Source organism: Momordica charantia (genome assembly GCF_013281855.1).
Source record: "Momordica charantia cultivar OHB3-1 chromosome 5 unlocalized genomic scaffold, Mcharantia_2.0 BLBB01000005.1, whole genome shotgun sequence".
Taxonomy (NCBI): Eukaryota; Viridiplantae; Streptophyta; class Magnoliopsida; order Cucurbitales; family Cucurbitaceae; genus Momordica; species Momordica charantia.
Window position 1 is genome coordinate 14,629,224 of NW_028275163.1, and position 9,072 is coordinate 14,638,295.

At 38.1% G+C, this 9,072-nt stretch overlaps 1 non-coding gene across 1 annotated transcript; it reads right to left on the bottom strand.

Moving 5' to 3' along the window:
• Positions 1-8,513: 8,513 nt before the first annotated feature.
• LOC148211403 (small nucleolar RNA R71) lies at positions 8,514-8,620 on the bottom strand. Its single transcript, XR_015791151.1, has one exon. It is a non-coding gene; the product is annotated as a small nucleolar RNA R71 (small nucleolar RNA).
• Positions 8,621-9,072: the final 452 nt, after the last annotated feature.

Genomic DNA, 9,072 nt, shown 5'->3' on the forward strand with positions numbered 1-9,072 from the left:
TTGATACCCACTCCTTACGGCATTGGGTCGACATTGAACCACCTTCAATTGGACCCAAATCTATGTTACCCATCAGTTTTTTACATCGTTTCAGCAAGCCTAAGGCCATTCGAAGTCGAATTTTGGAGCTAAAACGTCCTCGGCGTCGACCCACTTCTAACCCAAGACGTTTTGGTGTGAGTTAGTAGGTAACAACACACCTAAATTTGGGTTCAATATTATTTAAATGTTTCCAATTGGCTACTAACCTCGAATCGTACTTTTTCCTTGTAGGAAGTGTTTGACAAGCTTAGGAGCTTTAGGACTTTTGGTAGTAAGTAGCACGGGGGCGGGTGCGTGCGTTGATGCTTGTTATTTGGTTGCCTATGTGCTTTTTATGATGCTTATATTGGTTCTGATACGTGGTTGTGTAGTGTAACTCTTATTTATGTTGTTTTGTATGCCTGGTTAGTGTTGAATGTCCGTCAGTGATAATAGTGGGAATTTTGTATTGTTGAACTGCTGAAATCTGTTGTAGAATGATGTATGAATGTAGGGAATGTTCGTTAAAGTAAATGTATTTTGGAAATGTTTGTTGTGTGAATATGTATGAAGTGTTTGGCGTGTCTCGTGAGTTTTATTATATCTAGTGGTGCTTATGGAATATGGACGTTGGATGTCAAGTGTTTGGATGAATTGTGTTAGGCTCCAATGATTTGCAATTTGTTGACTATGCTCTGTTATGACTAAACTCACTGTGGCGCTGTTGTTAAGATTTGGTATGTTGTGAAAGCATGTTTGGTTTATTGTTTTGCTATTAGAATGATATTTATGTTGTGGAAAAATGTTGAATTGTGTTGGTAAGCTGAGAGATGCATTGGACACTAGAAATGTTATGTGGAATTAGGAAAGTTATGAAGCGAATGGGTGAGTGTCAGGGCCTCGGGTATAAATGGTCGGGGGCTGATACGTCACTAATTGGGTATCAAGGCCTCGGGTATAAATGGTCGGGGGTCGATACGCTAATATTGGATAAAGATGAGCGTCGGGGCCTCGGGTATAAATGGTCGGGGGTCGATGCGAGGAGTCTTTTGAAAGGAGAACTATTGCGGCCTTGGGTACAAATGGTCAAGGGCCAATAGATTGTAAGGCATCGGGGCCTCGGGTATAAATGGTCGAGGGTCGATGCACTAGGTGTCGGGGCTTTGGGTATAAAAGGTCAGGGGCCGACACTACCAAGAGAATGGTTTCAAAGAGCTCGAATATCTAAGGTGAGCATAGCTGTATTTGAGGTGTTAGGGAACCAGGTGGACGGTAATTGTTTTATATGATTGTGGTTAGCATCGGGTATTTAGAGCATGTTTATGGATGAATGTATAATGTGTTAGTAGAGCATGTCTATGGTTGTTCGCATACTGTAATGATAGAGCATGACGATGTATGTTTCCTTTATCGTTCTGAGGATGATGTTGGTGTGTACTTGGTGAGGGCTACTTACAGAGTATATTGTATATACTCACCCCCTTCTACAATGATTGTTTCAGGTGAAGGACTCAAGGGTGACCATGGTGATGGGACGGAGGAGACCTGACAAGCGAGGACTATAGGCTGCTTAGTTTTTTCTTATCTAGTCTAATTCTTTTGCTAGGGCCTTATGTTGTGGCCAATAAACGATTTATGTACCTTTGAATAATTGGGAGATTTTTCCCTTGTTGTTAGTTATGCTTCGGGTTAGGTGTCTATTTGAGCTTTATTCCATTTGTTTAGATTCATTTAGATTGAATAATAAACTTGCCTCGTGAAGTAGTTCACGAATGTTGTTGCATATTTTTTTAGATTGGTTTATCGTTAATTTGATGAGGTTTGGAGCTTGATTTTATAAGTTTATGTGCATCGGAAGTTGGCAGGTTGTAATCGGGGTTTAAAACTGATTAGTTGGGTAGTTCATGTGACCTAGAGGTGTGCGGAAATTTCTGGGTCGTTACACTCAAGTCCATATACTCTCCACCCCGATCAGATCGAAGTGTTTTAATGGTTTTACCTAATCGATTTTCAACTTCAGTCTTGTACTCCTTGAACTTTTCAAGGGCTTCAGACTTATGTTGCATTAGGTATAAATAACCATACCTTGAATAATCATCTATAAAAGAGATGAAGTATTCATACCCTCCTCGAGCTTTAACATTCATGAGACCACAAAGGTCTGAATGTATAAGTTCTAAGTGCTTTTTGGCTCTATAACCTTTTCTTATAACGTTTTCCAGTAAAAGGTCTATTAGTCATCTTGCCTTCAAGACAAGACTCACATGGTGGTAAAGAATCGTCTTCTAACTCATTTAGAATGTCATTCTTAACCAACCTCCCAATCCTATTAAGATTAATGTGACCTAATCTTAAGTGCCAAAGATAGGTATTTTCTTTTTGAGAAACTTTTTGCCTTTTATTTTGAGTTATAGCATTTTTAAACAACTCGGTATTTAAAACTGCTTTAGTTATGGTTGGTCTTAGCACATACAAGTTGTTTTCAAGCAAAGCATAACAAATATTTACACCATTTCTCGAAATGAACGCTTCATTCAAATTAAATGAAATGGAATACAAATGTTCTAACAAACAAGAAACTGAAATGAAGTTCCTTTTAATTTTAGGAACCACATACACATTATCTAATAATATATACAAATTCTTGTTTGTAAACAACTTGAGCTCCCTCACCGTCACAGCTGAGATGACCTCTCCCGTTCCGACCTTGAGAGTCATCTCTCCAGCATCAAGCTGCCTCCAGGAACTAATTCCCTGAAATGAAGAAGAAACGTGATTAGTGGCTCCTGAATCCAATATCCAGGCGGAGTCATCGTTCTCCACTAAACATGTCTCCAAAACAAGTAAATCATATTTACCTTCGTTGGCTTTCTTCTTTTCGGCCAAGTACTTTGGGCAGTTGCCCTTCCAATGCTCGTTCATATTGCAGTGGAAACACTTTCCTTTCTCTGCAACCTTGGCCTTGCCTCTCTTGGCAGCGGCAGCAGCGGAGTCACGTTTAGAACCCTTACCAGCAGCCTTCTTCTTCTAGAAGAAGAGGGCGCAGACTTGGTTCCAGAGGACGAACCTCGGTTGAACCTTTTTGATGTGGTAACATTTGCCTCCCCTTCTTGTCCCTTACTCTTCATAAGAGACTGGTGGGCTGCAGCTCGTTTAAGAGCATGGTAAGAGTGTACTCCAACTTATTCATAATCGCATTGCTGCGGAATGGACGGAAACTCTTCGGAAGAGATTCCAGATAAAGCTGACCTGACTTTACTCATCTATGACAGCCCTGTTCGACTTAGCCACGTTGAAGTGGACCATCAGGTTGAGAACGTGTTTTCGCACTGAGGAGCCCTCCTTCTGTTGGGTGTGTTGCCCTAAACTGGTAGTTTGTATTTTGTAAAAACATATGTCTATTTAATAAAGTCTTATTCAATAAATTTGTTGTTGAATCATAGCTTTGCATTTTCCAAAATCCAATAAACTAAACATCCAAGGTTATTTATGATGTAATCGGGACAGTATATATACTGAGTATATAGTTGATATACGGGGTATATATTTGATATACCCATGATATATGAATGGATAATGTCTCGTGAATAACCTAAAGGGTCTATAGTATATGGATAAGGCTGGGTACCTTATCCTAGCAACACTATAGATACGGCCCACTCTGTAAAGGTTACAGACGACTCGATCCAGGTCGTTCGTGTGGAGACATGCGAGTGGGGGTTTCCTACACAATGAGATTGTATAAGACCGGACCGCGAAATAGACCATCTTTAGGTGTACCACCGTTAACTGATAGATTGCTATTTTTTAGGATGACGAGGCAACTCATTTCCATTCTGAGTGAGTTATGGACTCCTGCCCGTGAGGGCTCGTCCTTTGATCTGTATGGGTGAAAGTGGCCCGAGTCGCCGACTCAACATTCCTACCATTTTGGGGACGAGACCGAGTGGGGAGCTGGGAACATAACTTCACAAGATGGAATTCACTCCTCCCCGACTTTAAGGGAGTAGATGAGTGTTCCCTTAATGCTGACTCCGGGACTTGAACAAGGGGCCCCACCCTCTCATTGGCCGAGAGGGACTTCCGGTTATTGGTTGGACCATAACCGGATTTTTCATTAGAGGAGCAGTGGTGTTTAAGGAGTAAGATGTAACTCAGAGGTAAAACGGTAATTTGACCCAACTTGAGTTACGAACACTCGTGAAGGATTGACTCGTCATTAATGGTCATATATCCATGGACACGAAAACATTCTGCAGTGAGAAGAGTGCAACTGCGGGTCTTTAGTGGAATGACCCATAGTTAACGAATCTAGATTAACTCGGTCAATGAGTTTGACCGATTAATCTTGCATCGTTGGAGCTTCGGATTTGTAGGTCCATTAGGTCCCCTTACTAGCTCATAACAGGTAATACGAGGATCAAGTTTTTGGAATAATTTGAATTGTTCAAATTACTTAAGGGATTATATGTATATTGATACATTATAATATATAGTTAATTATAAATTAAAACTATATATTATGACTATTTGAATGAGATTCAAATAAAATTAATATGAATAAGATTCATATTAAAACTATAGGTTAAAAATAATGTGCATAAGATGTTCATTAGAACTATAGGTTATACGAGAGAAATGTTATAGAATATGATTCTATTTTTGTGATAAATAATTAAGTGTTAATTATTTATTTGATTTATATATATATATATATATTAATTATTAATTAGATTAATAATTAATAATTATTTATTAATTAATATGACTAATTAATAAATTGATTTTTATATTTTAATTATTATATATATATATATTAATTATGTATATTAATTATATATATATATATATATATATTATTAATATTATTAATATTAATAATATTAAACTCCCCTGCAAAATTGCAGGGGACTGGAAGGTTAGTGTGACGTGGGGAGTTGCCCCACGTCACCACTTCTGTTTTGTTTTTGCAGTTATGCAAAAACACAGAATGAAGAAGAAGAACCTCACCCATTTTCTCTCAATCAAGAAGAACTCTCTCAAACATAATATGTATGTTTGATATATAGTATGTATGTATGGTCATGCATTATATAGTTATAAATGTTATAATGTATGTATGCATGTTTAATTTTCATAATTAATATAAGTGTTGTATTAATTAGATGAAAATAAAGTTGCATTGAGCATGACATTATTTTGAATAATATAATTGTTATATTAATGTATGCTTTCAATGCATGTTTATAGTTTTAATTTCTTAAATTTTATAAGAGTTATAAAATGTGGTAGATAGAAATTAAAATCTATAATAAAGAGTTGCATGCAAACATAAGGTCTAAGTTAATTAATTTTAGAAGGGTTTAAAATTAATTAGACCTTAGGTTATATCTTCTAATGTGATTAGGGGGTAGTCTTTTATTTTGTTTTAACTATGTTTAAAATGAAATAATAAAAGACTAAATATAAAATGTTGTCTATAAGGGAACCCTGTCTAAGGAAGGTTCTGTCTAGGTTGAGGTATTTAAGCTGACCGTAAGGGAACACCTCTACTTGAGAACCGACCTGGGGTTGAATTAGTCAATATTTTATATACAAGTAATAATGTCGTTGGTTTATTAAAGTGTTTAACGAACTAAAACATTATTGTACAACTTCCGATATAATAATTATATTGGGCCGACTAAAAATTCACTTAGTTAATTTCACTTTGCCGGGATTTATCTAAGTAATATACCCTAGTCTTAGAATACTAAGTGGGAGCAAAAGAGAATATGTAATATACAGCGTATATATTTGATATACAAAGTATATATAACATACTTTACTCTCTCTCTCACGTTCTCTTTTAAATTCACGCTGTGAGTTCCATGCTCGGCCTCATGTCGTCCTAGGCGCGGCCTCCCTACGGAACGTGTTTGCATGGTTCAATATCGAGGTGAATGGAGATAGTGTTCATAGTAAGTGGGAGAAGGACGTGTGACAATACATCCTGCGGTCTCCGCCATTGGTTTGCACCTTGAGGTTTCATACATGACCTGCGTGTCGTCTTGGAGCGACCATCCGTACAGAGGGTTTATTGTATGGAAATCAAAATCAAGGCAAACTCCAGAAATGGATAGACCTTGATTACGCTTGTTTACATGCGAAAAAAGAAGGTTTTAGATGCTGTTTTTACTATGTTTCAGCTTTGTTTCGGATTTTTTTCGATCGTTTGAGTTCCAATTCATGCAAAATTCATATACTATGGTTTATGGATGGCTTATATTGTATTTATGACATTTTAGGACCATTTGGGAGTGCAAATTAATCAAAAGAAGCAAAAAGACGAAAAAGTATCATGGGAGGCGCCAGGCGCCTGGGAAGCCTGCAGAAAAACTGGTTTTCTTCCAACTTTGCCCTTAATGAAACGCGTCTTCCAATGCGTTTTGGTGGTTCCAACCGATGCATACGTGTAGAAGAAGTGTTCCACTATCAGTTTGAGCACGATTTGGTCAGTCAAAAGAGTTGGAAATGGGTGATTCACCATCGTTTTAGGACCTACCTAACCAATTCTGCACAGCTATAAATTCCAGCAACTTCTCCACCAAAATCATCAAGCCTTGCTTCCTTCTCTTGATCATTTTTAGTGTTTCTTTGTTGCTTTCTAAGTACTTTTGAGTTGCTTTCATTAGTTGCTTTTGGTTTTTAAATCCCGAGTACTTTACATTCTTTTATTGAGCTTTGTTTTGTTTCCATTTGTACTTAGTTATTTTCTACTTATTCAAATATATAAAAATCTAGCACTTTGCTTATTCTCTCTTGGCCTTTACTTTATTTTTAGTTAAGAGAGTTGTGTTTTTGGAGGAAAGAGCACGTGACACTCCCCCTTGCTTGAAAGAGAAGGGCGAAGCTCTCAATCCCGATAAAAACTCTCCGTTAGTTAACTTTTGTTTTTCACACATGCATTCCACATTCAACCATTTTACTTGCTGTATTTTCTTCAATATGTCTTTCTAAATTCCCGTCTCTAGCCTGGTTATGGATAGTTAGCCTTTTATGTCTAAAAAGGGTTGCTAAGAAGTAGTGTTTTTACTTTCCATTCATTGCTCAACATGTTTTCCCAAAAAGTTAGGATTTAGAGAAGGCCACTGTAAGTCTTAACAAGTCAATACTGAAAAGGTTGCTTATTTGCATTGTTGAGTGGTTAAACCGAGGAGAGGAGCGCCTTAGACATAAGGGTTCCGCTTAAGTAGCCTAGACATAGGACCTTAACCCGAGGTTGCGACTATTTCCATCCTAAAACTAAGATATCTCTCATAATAGACATATTAGGGAATGTCTTAGGACTTTGAACTTGCTTAGACATAAGTAAAGTGAGAAGCGTAGTCGTTCGTTTCTAAAGTAAAATGCATGTTATCCTTAGCATGTCCTTGATTCTTTGTTGGCTAACTTGAAGTAATTCGGGCTAGGTTTTATCATTATAAGTCCAAATCCCAAATCCAAAACCATTATTTGTGACCACTTCCCATTTTACAAGAATCACTCATTTCAACATTCACTATTCTTTAAAACTTTAGAGTTTGGAAATTATTTAGAAGTCCTTGAGGATCGATACTTGGATACTCCATCCATTTTATATTACTCTGACAGGTGTGCGCTTGCATCTATATAATTGTTACCACGCTTAGTGCGTGCGTTCAGCATAAACGCCCAGTCAAGTTTTTGGCGCCGTTGCCGGGGACTTTAGTTTTAAAATTATTTTCAAATTCTTTTAGTTTTTATTTTTGAGAATTGTTGTTGGGTGTAATCTCCATCCACCGTTTTTGTTCTATATTTTTGGTCGTTTATCTCACAAGGGTACGTTAAAGTGCATGAGCACAAGATCTTTTCTTCTACCCCTTGACCCTGAGATTGAGCGGACCCTTCGAAAAACTCGAAAGGAGCAAAGACTTCGAAAACAACTAGAAAAGCAAAAAGAGAGAGAAGGTGAAATCAGTCCTGAAAGTGAGGTAGAGAGTACGAGCACATCAATGGCAGATATTCCACCTCGTGATCCGGTTGATCCACCTGCTGTTAACGGTAATATGAGGGATCATGCGAGAAATGATGAATTCAACCATATCCAGATGGCGGACAACAGAGACGTGGCAATGCGAGAATATGCCGCCACGGCTTTTCAGAACTTTGATTCAGGGATAGTCAACCCTATTCCAGCCCACGCAAACTTTGAGCTTAAACCAATGATGTTCCAAATGTTGCAGACAGTTGGACATTTTCGAGGGCAGGAACATGAGGATCCACATGATCATCTGAAGTCATTCATTCAAATTGCAAATGCATTTCGATTACCTGGTATAACAGACGATGCTCTGAGACTAACACTTTTTCCATTTTCTTTGAAGGACCAAGCTAGAGCATGGCTCAATGCATTTCCACCGGGATCCATCACCACATGGGGGTCGTTAGTGGAGAAGTTCTTAACAAAATTCTTCCCACCTACTCGCCACGCTGATATCAGAGAGGAGATCATCTCTTTTAGACAGTATGATCGTGAACCTGTTCACGAGGCGTGGGAGAGATTTAAAGAACTAATCAGGAAATGTCCGAACCATGGCTTGCCGGCATGCATCCAGATAGAACATTTCTTTAGAGGTTTAGATCATCCTACTAAGATGATGCTAAACAATGCTGCCAACGGAGCCTTTACAAAGAAGACATTCAACGAGATAGTCGACATCCTAAATGACTTAGCTTCACACAACAAACTATGGTGTTCGCAATGATCTAGGGCAGCACCAAAGAAGCAAGATCCAGCTGGAGTTTTGGCTCTGGACATTGCGACCTCGATGCAAAAAGAGATGGTTACAATGAACCAGAGGCTGAAAGAGATGGCATTGGGAATAAAAAATCCATTAGCCACGCCGATACAACCTGTGCAGTCGGATTATTGCACTCCTGCCCCTGTTTGCCAAGTCAACGATCTCATTTGTTCATTTTGCAGTGAAACCCATATCTATGATAATTGTCCACATAACCCTGCTTCTGTTTTTTATGTAGGACATGAGAACA